Here is a 12,218-nt window from a genome sequence, read left to right as displayed (position 1 = left end):
CCAGGCGCGGGGGCTCTCTCCTCATGAGGTCATCCCACAAAAGGGCTCCTCGGGGCGCACAAGACCTCGAGGTCCGGAGGCAAACCGCTGCCGTGTGGCGGCGCTTCCCCAACGGCCCGCTAGAGCGTTGGGAGGCTGATAGCGCAGTGAGGACCGCCCTGGCCTTTCCGCGGTCTGCACACACCATCGCCTCGGCCCGGCCGGCCCCTGGCCCGGGCCTGAAGGATTCGTGACTCTTCTGCCAATCAGAAGGAGTTTTCCCGACCAATGACCGGGTGCGGGGTGCCCCCTTCGGCTCTTCGGCCCTTCGGTTTCTCGGCCCTTCGGCTCCTCGGCCCTTCGGCTCGTCCGCTTTCTTTAAGGTATTGCTTTGCCCACTCTGGGTCTATCTAGCAGTTCTCCCTTGTGTAATTTCCCCCTTTTTTTTTTTATTTTCCAACCACTTCCGGGTCCTGCGTCGCTCCGAAAGCCCGCAAGTTCCGGAAGCCTGTGTAACTCAGATTCAGCTAGGAAAAGGCAAAGTTTCCAGAGAATGTTTCTGAAAAAGTTCCGTGGAGCGTGGGCGTTTCGCAAACTCCTAAGGTCAGTGTCTGCCCGAGAGAGCCGGAGTGCAAACCCAAGGTCTTGCTTGCAGTTGGGAGGTCATGAAGCTTCACCTTGTAATTCTCGCCCTTTGCTTGAGTTGCCCTGTTTTTTGGCTTCCTAGAAGAAGCAAAGCAAACCTGATTTCGGGAAAAGCAGTAAAACAAATCCAACTTCTTAAAAATTTCTTAGAATCGCGCCATTAAAAGAATCAACACACCGAGCTGCAGTTGAACCCCTTTGCAGTCCATGGGTGACATTTTAGAGATGAACTTGAAATTTGTTTTCTTCACACTTGGTAGCGGGTCGTGAAAAGACCTGTTTATTATGAACGGTTTTAAGAACCTTTAAGGGTCCAAGCTATTCGTAAAATATGTGGGTTCATTACAGAGTTATACTTATTACCAAAAAATGGGTATGACCTAAGTATTCTGAATTTTTGAGACTCCGCTGATACAACACCGATTTTAGTTTTCTTGAGGAGGAGGTATTAAGGATTTTCTTACAGAATTGCTTGTGAAGTTTGTTTTGCATTCACTTATAAGGAACGTGAAAATCATTAGCATCTTTTGAGACCTTAAAGTCATTGTTTAGGCACCATTTTCCATACACCAAACATTTAGTTTAAGGGCTGTTTACGAAATGAGACCAAGTTGTTCAAGTCTAATACGTTTTGTATTCTTATTTGCAGCCCCTTGCTGATTTTTTTTTATCTTGACAGTGTTAAGAAGTTACAGGAAGACTGTGGCTAACCCCACCATGGTTTTGTAAACACCTTTCAACTGATACGTTACTTTTATTTAAATCTGAACAGAATGAACTTGGGGTGCCTTTTCTTTTTATCTTCTCTGATCTCACCCATATTATCAGTTACTAGATTTGACTTGAATTATCTTGAACCAGAAGATTTGAAAGAAGAGAAACAGGACCCAAGTTCAATCCCCGGTACCAAAAAAAAAAAAAAAAAAAGAGGAAGGGGCCAGGAATTTAGCTCAGTGGTTCTGCTGCCTGCCTCTCGAAAGCACAAGGTCCTGAGTTCGATCCCTGGTACCAAAAAAAAAAAAAAAAGAAGAAAAGAAAAAGAACAGGACATAATTGAATACTGAACAAAATCAAGAGACTCGGGTTATAGGCTTAATTTTGGCTTGCCTTTGACTACCTTTACCTCTTGCCCTTATTCTTCTTATTCTTAGAAATTAAAGGTAACACTCAATCTGTGGTTTTAAAGTTGTTCCATAAAAGAACTGTAGAAATTTCCTGGAACCATGCTGGGGAAAGACAAAGCAAGCAGTATTTTAACAAGGGCAGCTATTTATGTGTTCTACTTTCTTAACAGGGTTCTTTTGAAGATTGAATTTATACCTTCGACTAATCTACTTTTCCTTCTGGCATTAAAATTCTGTTTCTTAGGACAATTATTCATTTATAGTCAAGATGTAACTTGATTGTTACAGTTTTCTAAAATTATGTCCATATTTAATTTCATTTATTTTGTAGATAGGTTCCAGATCCTTTCTTTGTGATCAGAATCATAATTCCCATTTTTTTCTGTTCCCCATATTCTTTTATTTTAGCTATAAAAGTTTTGCCTATATTGATGCTTATAGGTAGGGCAGGTATTTTCCATTTTACATGTTCAGTAGTTGAACCTTATAAATGTTAGCAGGCTGGTCTGCCCATCATCACATCTTTGATAAGGTTGTAAGTCCTAGCGCCGTGCTTTCCTCACAGCATCAAGTAATTTCCAAGTTTTTGTGTCCCTTTTACATACCAGTCTTATGATCAGGCTCCTATAGCCTACGAAAATGTGGGCCATATGCACAATCTTTATTTCTGGACAAAAGTTCTACTCTGAATTGTTTGCTTTTTTCTCCTTTTGATCTGGGTTGGATAGCATTTCCTTCATCTTTTTCCTGTGAAGTGATAGTATGTCTAAACATTCTGTGCCCCAGTTCTATTCCTTTATAGTGCACACAAAGCCTCAGGAGAAAAACCCTGATTCCCTCCATTTGCCCTATCTCTGGAATCCTTGTACTGTCTTTTTAAGCCTAGCCCTGTAGTTTGTATACTTGAATACAGGTAGGGAAGATGATAACCTATTGATTTTTCTGATACATGCCCAACTATATAATCAAAATACCCTTTTCTACAGTGTACCCTTGACTTACAAACTCGATTGTTCCCATGGTCTGGTTGTAACTCAAGTTGGTTGTAAGTCAGTACAGTTGAGATCTGGATGTTTACCTGGGTACATGCTATAGATAACAAGAGGCAGATGAATCTTCCATTAACCTAATTAATCCAAGTTGTTCATAAATCAGGCTGGTCATAACTTGAGAGTCCATTCTATATTGCTTTTTACCCTTAATAACATTTTTTTTATCAGAACTTTCCCTTCTTACCTTCCTGCCAATAAGGTGTGATAAAATTCCAGTCAAGTTGTCCTTTCTTGTTTCTTATTATTAAAAGACAAAAAATAATAGCTCTAGAGTAATTCTGTTTTGATCATGCCTTTCCAGTATTCAGTAGATAAAATTGGCATTACTTTTACTTAGCATATAGTTTGTGTTTGTAATAGTTAAGTGAATGGTCACATCTGATTTTTTACCTGTCTATTCCCATTGTTGAGATTTGACAGTCAATCCTTTTGAATGCTTCTTTGACTACATGTATAGAGAGAAAAGGGAGGGAATGTAGATGCCATGTGTCCCAGTCAGTGTAGGCAACTTTACCACATTTCCATAGTTTCTGTTCCCATCTGTTAATGACGTTGGAAGTCAGTGTGGCCTTTTGAATAATTAATGAGATAACAAAATTTTGCTTTGCATTCTGTGGTATTAAATTTTATCTTACCAAATACTCATTTTTCTAACTTCTTTTTGTGTGCTCTAAAGTTTTTCTAATATTTACCAAAATTTCACTGATGCAGCTTGATCTTAGGTAGCTAATCTTCTTAAACTTTAATCTTCATTTTTTTAAAAAATAGAGATAATAATGCTGTGTTATGAGGCTTCAGTGAGATAGTGTAAAGGAAATACATAGTTCCTCACACATAATATGTGTCATATAATAGTTCTTTCTATTCCATTGCTAATACTCTTCCTCCTTGGGGCATTTCCGCTTTCTCTTGTGCCATAAAAGGTGCAATTAAATATTTGTTCTACTAATTTTCAAGTCATTTGGAATTCTCTTCTTAAGGGAGTAAATTCTAAGACCCTTCCTAATTTTATAGAATATAGTATTTTTAAAGATCTAGTTGCTTAATGTATTTCATATCCTTGAATTATTTGTTTGCTAATTCCTGAATTATTTTGCTGTAGATCATGCCTCCACTCTTACTACATGACCTTTTAAGATAATTATCTGTGGGTCCTGTGGTACCACCCTTAAAGTGTTTATGTTTACCTAATAGAATGAACACCACTTTGTCAATATAGCCTACTGATTCAGTGCATAGTTCTTCCACTTTTAGCAATGTAATTTTATACACATAGGATAATCTTTCTGTGCCCCAGGGTCCTTAGTTTAGAATAGAAATTTTAAAAACAATATCTTTCTTAGTATTATAAGGATTAAATGATTTAATTTTGTGCCAGGCAATTAGCTATAGTAGTCAATTAGCACACATTAACTGGTGATTGCTGCCTGCTGAGTATTATTGTAAACTTAACATATTCCCTGGGATTGTCTTACTTAATGCCTTTCTCTTACCTGCTATGAAGATTCCCACATGTTCTGCTCTGATTTTTCTACTTTACCCTTTCAAACTTAGTGCTCAGTATTACCATTTCTGCATTTGAAAATGGCTTTTTAAAAAACTTCCTTCCCCTTCCAAGGTTTCTTCAAACAATTTCTATAAGGATTTTTAGGTAGACTTTTTTGGCAGGCAGGGGGTGGGGGTGGGGCTTTCAGAGATCGAACTCGGGACCTTTTGCTTGTGAGGCAGGCATGGGCACCACTGAGCCAAATGCCTGGCAGGTAGACTTTTTTTTACAGTTGCTTTTTCCTTCCAGTAATAAGTTGTCCAATTTCACAACCTGTAAACCTAGACTACAGCACAGAACTAATCTGAGCCTTTTAAACACTTTTTCTCCCCTTATTCACCCAGCATTTCTTTGTTTTGCAATATGCTTTCTCTCCTATAGACTCAGAAATACTGATTGTGTGAAAGAAAGGAGTTTGAAATCCTCTCTGTTCTCTTAAAAATAGATTTGTGAAGTTAGGCCAAGGTGTTGTAAATTCTATTTTAAGGTTAAAAATGCTATTTTATGTTAGTTTTAGATACTTGAACAAATGTACTGGAGCTAAAATAAGTAAAGCACTCATTTATTGTGTAAGACTAATTATAGCCTTGACATTTGTATTTGAGTGTCTTCATCTCTCCAAATGAAAAAAAAATTTCTCCTCTGTGGCAAGTTATTTATCACTGTTCGTCTTTTTGCAAAGTGTACAGTATTTGGAAATGTATTTTTCATACATTTTTTAGAAAAGTTTTGTCAAACGTACTACCAACCCCCAAAAAACAAAATTCAACTTGGATTTTTTTTTTTTTAATACCAAGGATCCATCTCAGGATCCATCTCCTGCTTGCCAAGCAGCTTGGATTTTAACGAAGATTTTGTTGGAGGAATTCAGCAAGCTAATGTCCTTAACACAGTTTTAAAATTACACGTGACTTGGTTATATCCAAATGAGCAGGATTTGGATTTATAGTATCGGCTATCTATTAACACATCTATCTATCGATCATTGAAACTTAGTTTATGTATGGTAGAAAGGGAGTAACAACAGAGTAGTGACAAGTCACTTTACCAATCTGTGGCAGAAGTGGGATTTGAACTTAAGAGTTGATTTCCAGGCCTATTCAGAGTACCAGAGGTCAGAGTGTCCTAATGGGTCTTGGCCATAGCTTTTTCTCTCTTCCCCATGTTTAAAATGTGTTCTGGGAATCGGTGTTCTGTTAAATCCCTCTTTGATGCATGTCCCATTTATTAATATTGATTTCAATACAATGGATAGTAAATTTATTTGACTGCACTAAGGAAATAAAATATTAGAGTGTAGATTCAAAACTTAAGATTTCTAGTCATGGAATTTAATTCACATGACCTCATACTATGAAATTTTAGTCTAAAACTTAAAAATCTAGAGAGAAAATAATGAATATATGATCCCATCAACTTTGATTGCTAGAATGCTTAAGATAGTGTGAAAATGACATTGTCATACTAAAAGTAAGTTGATTATTGTGGGCCTACAGAAGAACAGCCTGGCAGGGAGTATGTTGGTGTGTATGATAATTTAGAGATTAATTGGAAATCACGTTTCTGCTGACAAAGTTTACAAGTCTATAAATTTAAACGTAGAAGTTTTATAGGCAGTATACATTGACAAATATGTTTAATGGTAATACATCTAGAACTCAGTCTTGGAACAGGTCAATAATAATATGTATATTGATAGCAGCTATGTAGGAGATGTTACTTGGTATTATAGCTAAAATCCATGTTATCCCCTTAATCATAATTACATTAATATTGACAGACCCTTGACAGTACCCACATTATTATTGATAGATTTCTGTCAGTAACATGTTTTTAAATAAAATATATTCATTCATGATTTGTACTGTACTCCATAGAACCTCTAAAATACATCCTGAAAATTTCCTTCTTCCTCAGTGAGATAAAGTCAATTGTTTTCATTTTTGAATGTGATATAGATGAAAAGTTCTCTTTTGGGGAATGAAAAACATAAAATGAAAACATGAGTTATTTAGGAGATAAGGTTATATGTTGTTGCTCTTTGTAAATGAATTTTCAAGAATTTTTTTTCCTGTGGAAAAAACAGCTGTGTGGCATGTCTAGTGATAAAATGTCAGCAGGAGATCTTTTTAATAGTTGTTAGTGCTGGATCATTTTGTCTTAAACATATTTATGTGACAAGTTAATCACACTAACCCTAGTAGACACTATACTTTTTACCTGTTCTTGATTTTGCTTTAAGCGTCTTTGTTCACTTATCTCTAATGTAGTAGAATCTGTCTTTAATATTTATATTGCAAATTATAATTTTTATTTGCCTTTTTGCATGGCTAATAAATATTTCCCCCTGAGTTAACCTTTTATAATCTTGAAGTTAGTTTAGCTTGGAAAATGAAGAATGGTGACAGAATTGGATATTAAAAGATAAAAGGCACTGTGTGTTTTTGGTATTCTGAAAAAAAAAAAATTTGAACAAAGTGTTTGTTTTAATTCAGAACAATCCCAACACCTAGAAAATAAAGTTAGCTTTTTTTAACTATTCATGGTAGAGCCTACATTTATAAACTAGGTGCTAATATAGAACCAATAATTTGGAGATTCTTAGAGCTTTCTTATGCTCTTGCAAGCAGAGTGGAAATAGACTGACTGATGGTTGGGCATTGCTATTGGCAGTGTAAGACAAGTTAGAAAAGTATTGTTAACTAATTTAAGGATAATGTAATCTTCTTTTTCATTTCCATAGTTAAGTAAGTGAAATTACTTTGATTTACCAAAAAGTTGTTAACGTCTTGGTTAAACCCCTGAATTGTAGAAGTCTGTTAACTGATATTACTGAACAAGTTTTTCTTTGACTCATTAAACTCTATTAGGTTAATCCTTTAAAATGTATAGTCTGTTATGTCCCTTCTCTTCTCTCTTGTTCATACCTGAAAATCAGTGCAATTGCCTTAACTTAGGTGCTTTTTAGGTGGCCAGGTTGACCCTTTAGCCAGTCTCTACTGTTAGCCTCTTCTTTGGTTATAGAAAATAACTTGTTTCCTTGCTTCCACTTGACAAATGTAACCACATGGATGAGGGTTAAATAACCAAGGACACGTTAAGCTCATGATAAAATTCATGTCCATATATCCTTGCTAGAACTTGGCCAGGAGTCTGCATGTTTTAGGGCTTTTATAAAACCCATTCCCTTGTCCTAAATGCCATTTTTCTCATTTCTGTCTGGGCAGTTTTGTGACCCTTGTGGTTTTATATTTTGGGATCCATTCTTTACTTCAGAGATCAATAGCCAGCCCTGATTAACCTAAAATACTATTTCTTTAAAAATGTTTGAGTATAAAGAAGGTAACTGATAGTTATGTGTATTTAGATCAAATCTCTAATACTTAGAAGAAGGTCTGGCATTAGGTGCTCCACACATTTTGGTTCAATTGAATAACCATTTGTCAGAAAATCAAAGATTGCTTAAACACAAACTGTAGAATTTTATTTGATTTGAAGGCATTCATTGCATTTTTTCTGTGCTTCATGCCAATTATGGACAGATCTTACTGCAATGGGGAAAAAAAAAGCTTGTATAATCTGATTAATTGGACTTCTAGTTATTTTTGTTTCTTTAGTTTCTCTAGCTCTTGAGCATTGCCCTTCTCTGCAGCCAGTATACTACTCTAAAATATCTGTGCCTGCCACAAAAACCTGGAGTTGGAGTGGGGGGTAAGGGAGAGGAGGAACTGAATGTAGTATGTAGTGATAAACCCAAGTTTGGATGCTTGTCTTGGATTGCCTCTACCATGCCCTGTGGAACAAAGCCTCCTGGAGTCAGATATTATCAGCCAGAGATCCTGAGATTTCTTTACTGCCAGATAACAGGCACAACCTTGTTGATGGGGCTTGATAATGATAGGAGTAGATCATGTTAGGTGGAACTCATCCCCATTCTCTAGATCCCACTGCTTCATTTCCACTCAGACAAGACACAAATTTAGGATGGGCTGAGCCCTGCTGAGCACCATCACTGCCCCCTCCTGCCTGGTATTCCCATTTATACACATAATGGTGACATGATGTTCATGGTTTAACTGCCACAATTGTATTTTAATGGTGTAGTCAATAGTTCTTGGGAACAAATCCTTTTGACAGAGGTTGCCTAAGACATTAGTATGAGTAATAATAAAGATTTTAGTCTTTCAAATGAGATTTACCAAAATCATCTCTCAGTCTTTTATGCCCATCCCTAGCAAAAGCAGCAACAATATAGTAATAATCCTGCTTTATGGTTTCCAAACCGCTTGGATAACATTATTTTTAATCTCAACAACTTTGTGAGGTAGCTGTTGATTTCGACTTTTGGAAAAAGAACCTGAGCCTAATGAATTTTTTAAGATCATGTAACAAGTAAGTGACAGAGCTAGAGCTTTAGCCTAGGCCTGTTTGATTTTAATCTGCTTTTTCTTCCACTGTATCATAGTTGCTTACAGAGAAATAGAGAGTATAGGAGAGGTATACCACTTAAATTAACTGTAATGTGCAGTGGACAGTGTTTATGTTGCCAACTAAACTGAGACACAAAAATAGCTAAAATCTTGAAAAATAAACCCTAAAACAATAACAGAGAAACAAATTATTCATCTGCAGAAGCAAAGGCTGAAGAACAATTTAATAACAAGTTTTTTGGTCTATTAAAGAGTATTATGTAGGGAGGAGAGCAGGCCCAGCTGTTCTTAATCAACACTGAGGCCAGGCTTTGGGAGGAAAACAAATGTTAAACTATAACAGAAGGGATAAGAAAGAATTTTTTATAAGTATTGTTAAATACTGGATCTGTTAGAGACTGTGTTAAGCCTCCTTTTCTGGCATTCGTTAAAAATTCCAGTCTTTACTAAGTGTTCTGAAGTATGATTCCCCCAGACATGAGAGTTTTGAAATACATGATAATTCTGAGAAACTACTCTGTTCACCAGTTTTTCACTATCAGTAAAGAACCTAAGGAAAAGATAGAAGTCTTCTCTAACTATCCAAGTTCAGCCTGATGTATCTAGGTAGTAGCATGTAAGTTCAAACATTTTGTTGTGCAGCTACTATGAACATATCTGTGTTAGTTACTCTTCTTGTTGCTGAGACAAAATACCTGACACCTAAAATTAAAAGAGGAATGATTTATTTTGCTCACAGTTTATAGAGGTTTCAGTCCATAATTGGCTGGCTCCAAGTCAGGGTGGCTTGGCAGAGGGACATCATAAAGGAGAAGTTTATGGCAAGCAGAAGACAGAAAAAGCAAGCAAGCCAAGGACCTTAACAGCCTCTTTCTGCCCTTTTTATTTTATCCAGACCACTTGGGGCAGGTAGCACTCACACCCTTAATCCTAGTGCCCTTGAACCTAGCATTGCATCATGAATCAATTCCAGTGTCACACACCCTAGATCCAGCCACCTCTGGAAAAAATAATAATAATAACTTATGACTGCATGAGGCTTTTGGGGAGGCATCTAGACACAACCATAACACCATCTTATGGCTAATTCTATAAGATGTTCATCAACCACAGTCAGCAGCTATTATCATGCCAGTAATTAAAGATACATAAATTGGCACCACTGGCCTTATAAGTAAGCCAAATGTTTCATCTAATACTCAACTTAAAAAAGCAGTACATCTAATCCAACACCAAGGGAATGGATAAGGAGAGTAAGGGGATTCGTACTGGATTTCTATTGATGTTTATAGTATGGTCGGAGCTTTAAAGTGTAGTTTCCCTTATCTTGCTGACCAGTGAATATGAAATACATGGAAAATGCAAAGTTGTAGGTAGTGTTAAGAGTTGCTTATATTTCCTGAGTAATTGTAGAATTTTGCTTGAGGAAAACTGAGTTAGGTATGAAAGTCACTTTGTAAGTGGCAGGTACTTTGAGAAATAAGTTTTAGAAAAGGTACTTTCTCTTAACTAGTCTACATTCAAAATTGGGGGAAATAGATATATCCTTATGAGTGAAGTCACAATACATATAGTTGACAACTCGAGTGGCACAGATAGTTGCTGTCAGAGTTTAAAATGGTAATATCAGTGGAAACTGGGGATCATTAAACAAGATCTCGTAGAGAATATTGGAATGTGAAGGGCAGATATAATTTAGAGCAGTAGAACTAGCTGGAAGGAAGATGGGTATTTTAGGTCCATGAGAAAAGACACAAAGGTGGGACTGAACCATGGTCTGAATCTAAAGGCTCCATTGGGGAATGGTGGGGTATATTGTTGCAGAGATGATGACAGGCTGGCATACTTTATGTCTGAGATCTCTGTACTTTATTCCAAGAGCAATGAGGTAAGAAGTAATTTGTTAAGTGTGAGCAAATAATTTTATAGATTTTGGTTAGCTTATACTATTTTTAAAATACAGTAATCTTTAAGGTTTTTTTACTCCTTCAGTTACATAAATGATGCAAATAAATTAGAAAAACTCATTAACTGCAAGAAAGTGAGAACCATAGTCATCATTTTCATTTGTGTGTGTAACTTGAAATTCTTTTCCTATTGAGATAGTTTTGAAATTTGGTGTATGTCTGAGAACCTCTGATGCCATACACCTATATTGTTGCCCTAGTTACTTTTTTGTCCAGTGCTTCTCTTTCTAGACCTTGGTGGAATCCTTAAGTGAAAGTACATGTCTTTATCTCCACATTCCAAGTCCCTATTGTGACCAGGATATACTGATACAGTACTTAAGAAGATTGAATCTCACAAGCACTATTTAATAGAAGAAAGGGAAATCTGGGAAATCTCTCCAGGGAACTCAATGCTAGATCCCAGCCCTCTGATTTCTGGTGATATGCAAAAATATAATGAATTTTGCATTGAAATGTACTAGTCCCCTGGTTCTTAACATCACCAGGAAATTTGTTAGCAATAAAAATTCTTGGGTCCCATTCTAGATCTACTGAATCAAAAATGTGGGGGATGAAGCCCAGAAATCTGACAAGTTCTCTGTGTGATTCTGATGAACTCTCAAGTTTAAAAAACACCAGACTAGAGCAGCAGTGAGACTGCATGCAGGCTTATTCTAGAGAAAGATTGAATATCCAAAGATACATGAATCTTTATCATAGATATTGCAGTTTTATATCAGTGAAAATTATCATAAGATTATTGTTACAAACAAAATCGAATGTGTTGTAAATGGACCAGCTCTACTTACCTTATTTGGGGCACTGCTTTCCTCGTGTTAGCATTTAATTAGATCAAGAAGACTTAAAATAGATTATTTTTACCAGAAGAGCCTCAGACTTATAAAAATCTCCATCCGCATTTTCTCACGCATATTCACATACCTACTTACTGAACTTTCCCACTTAGATGCCTCTTACAAGTCCCTGATCTCTAAAACTGCATGTATGATCTTTTCCTTCAAATTTGTACAACCTGATATATCTCCTGTTTCAGAGAACTACATAGCTATCCATTCATTTTTCTCACACCAGTGTTATGTTTTACTTAATTCTTATCTCATAATACCAGTTCTACCACCTCATAGCTTTCAAAGGTACCTTTTTCCTCTTCATCCCCACTGATACTTTTCTAACTTAGACTATCTTTAGTTTCTCACTACATTATTTTAACCACTCTTAACTGGCCACTATGTCTCCATTCTCATGGAGGCCAGAACAAATCTAAAATGTAAATCTGATTAGTTCTTCACTTACAACTACTCAGTTACTTCCCATTACCTTCTTGATGAAATGCATCCTCTTTTTAGGGCCTTTAGGGTCTATCTTCTGTTTTCTTTTCCAGTTATCTCTTATCCTTGTACCTACAATCCCTCTGCTATTCTTTGTACTTGAAGTACTATTTTTATTAGACTGACACTGCTAATCCTTTCTAG

The 12,218-nt window shown here is 36.5% G+C and overlaps 1 protein-coding gene across 4 annotated transcripts in view; it reads left to right on the top strand.

Moving 5' to 3' along the window:
• The first annotated feature begins 176 nt into the window (after positions 1–176).
• Pex2 (peroxisomal biogenesis factor 2) overlaps positions 177–12,218 on the top strand; it is a 67,029-nt gene continuing 54,987 nt past the window's right edge. For 3 of the 4 annotated variants that reach the window (XM_004842031.4, XM_013071214.3, XM_087190509.1), the window contains exon 1: positions 470–582. The gene's annotated coding sequence lies outside the window, so the exon portion shown is untranslated. Of the gene's footprint in view, positions 363–469; positions 583–12,218 lie in introns of those variants that run through there. The other variant, XM_087190510.1, reaches the window with a different exon arrangement.

This window comes from Heterocephalus glaber, unplaced genomic scaffold (assembly GCF_053883595.1).
Source record: "Heterocephalus glaber isolate CG9 unplaced genomic scaffold, H.glaber_assembly_v1.0 deba00001553, whole genome shotgun sequence".
NCBI classification, from domain to species: domain Eukaryota; kingdom Metazoa; phylum Chordata; class Mammalia; order Rodentia; family Bathyergidae; genus Heterocephalus; species Heterocephalus glaber.
Note: the sequence above shows the minus strand (reverse complement) of the source record. Positions and strands in the feature narration are given on the sequence as shown.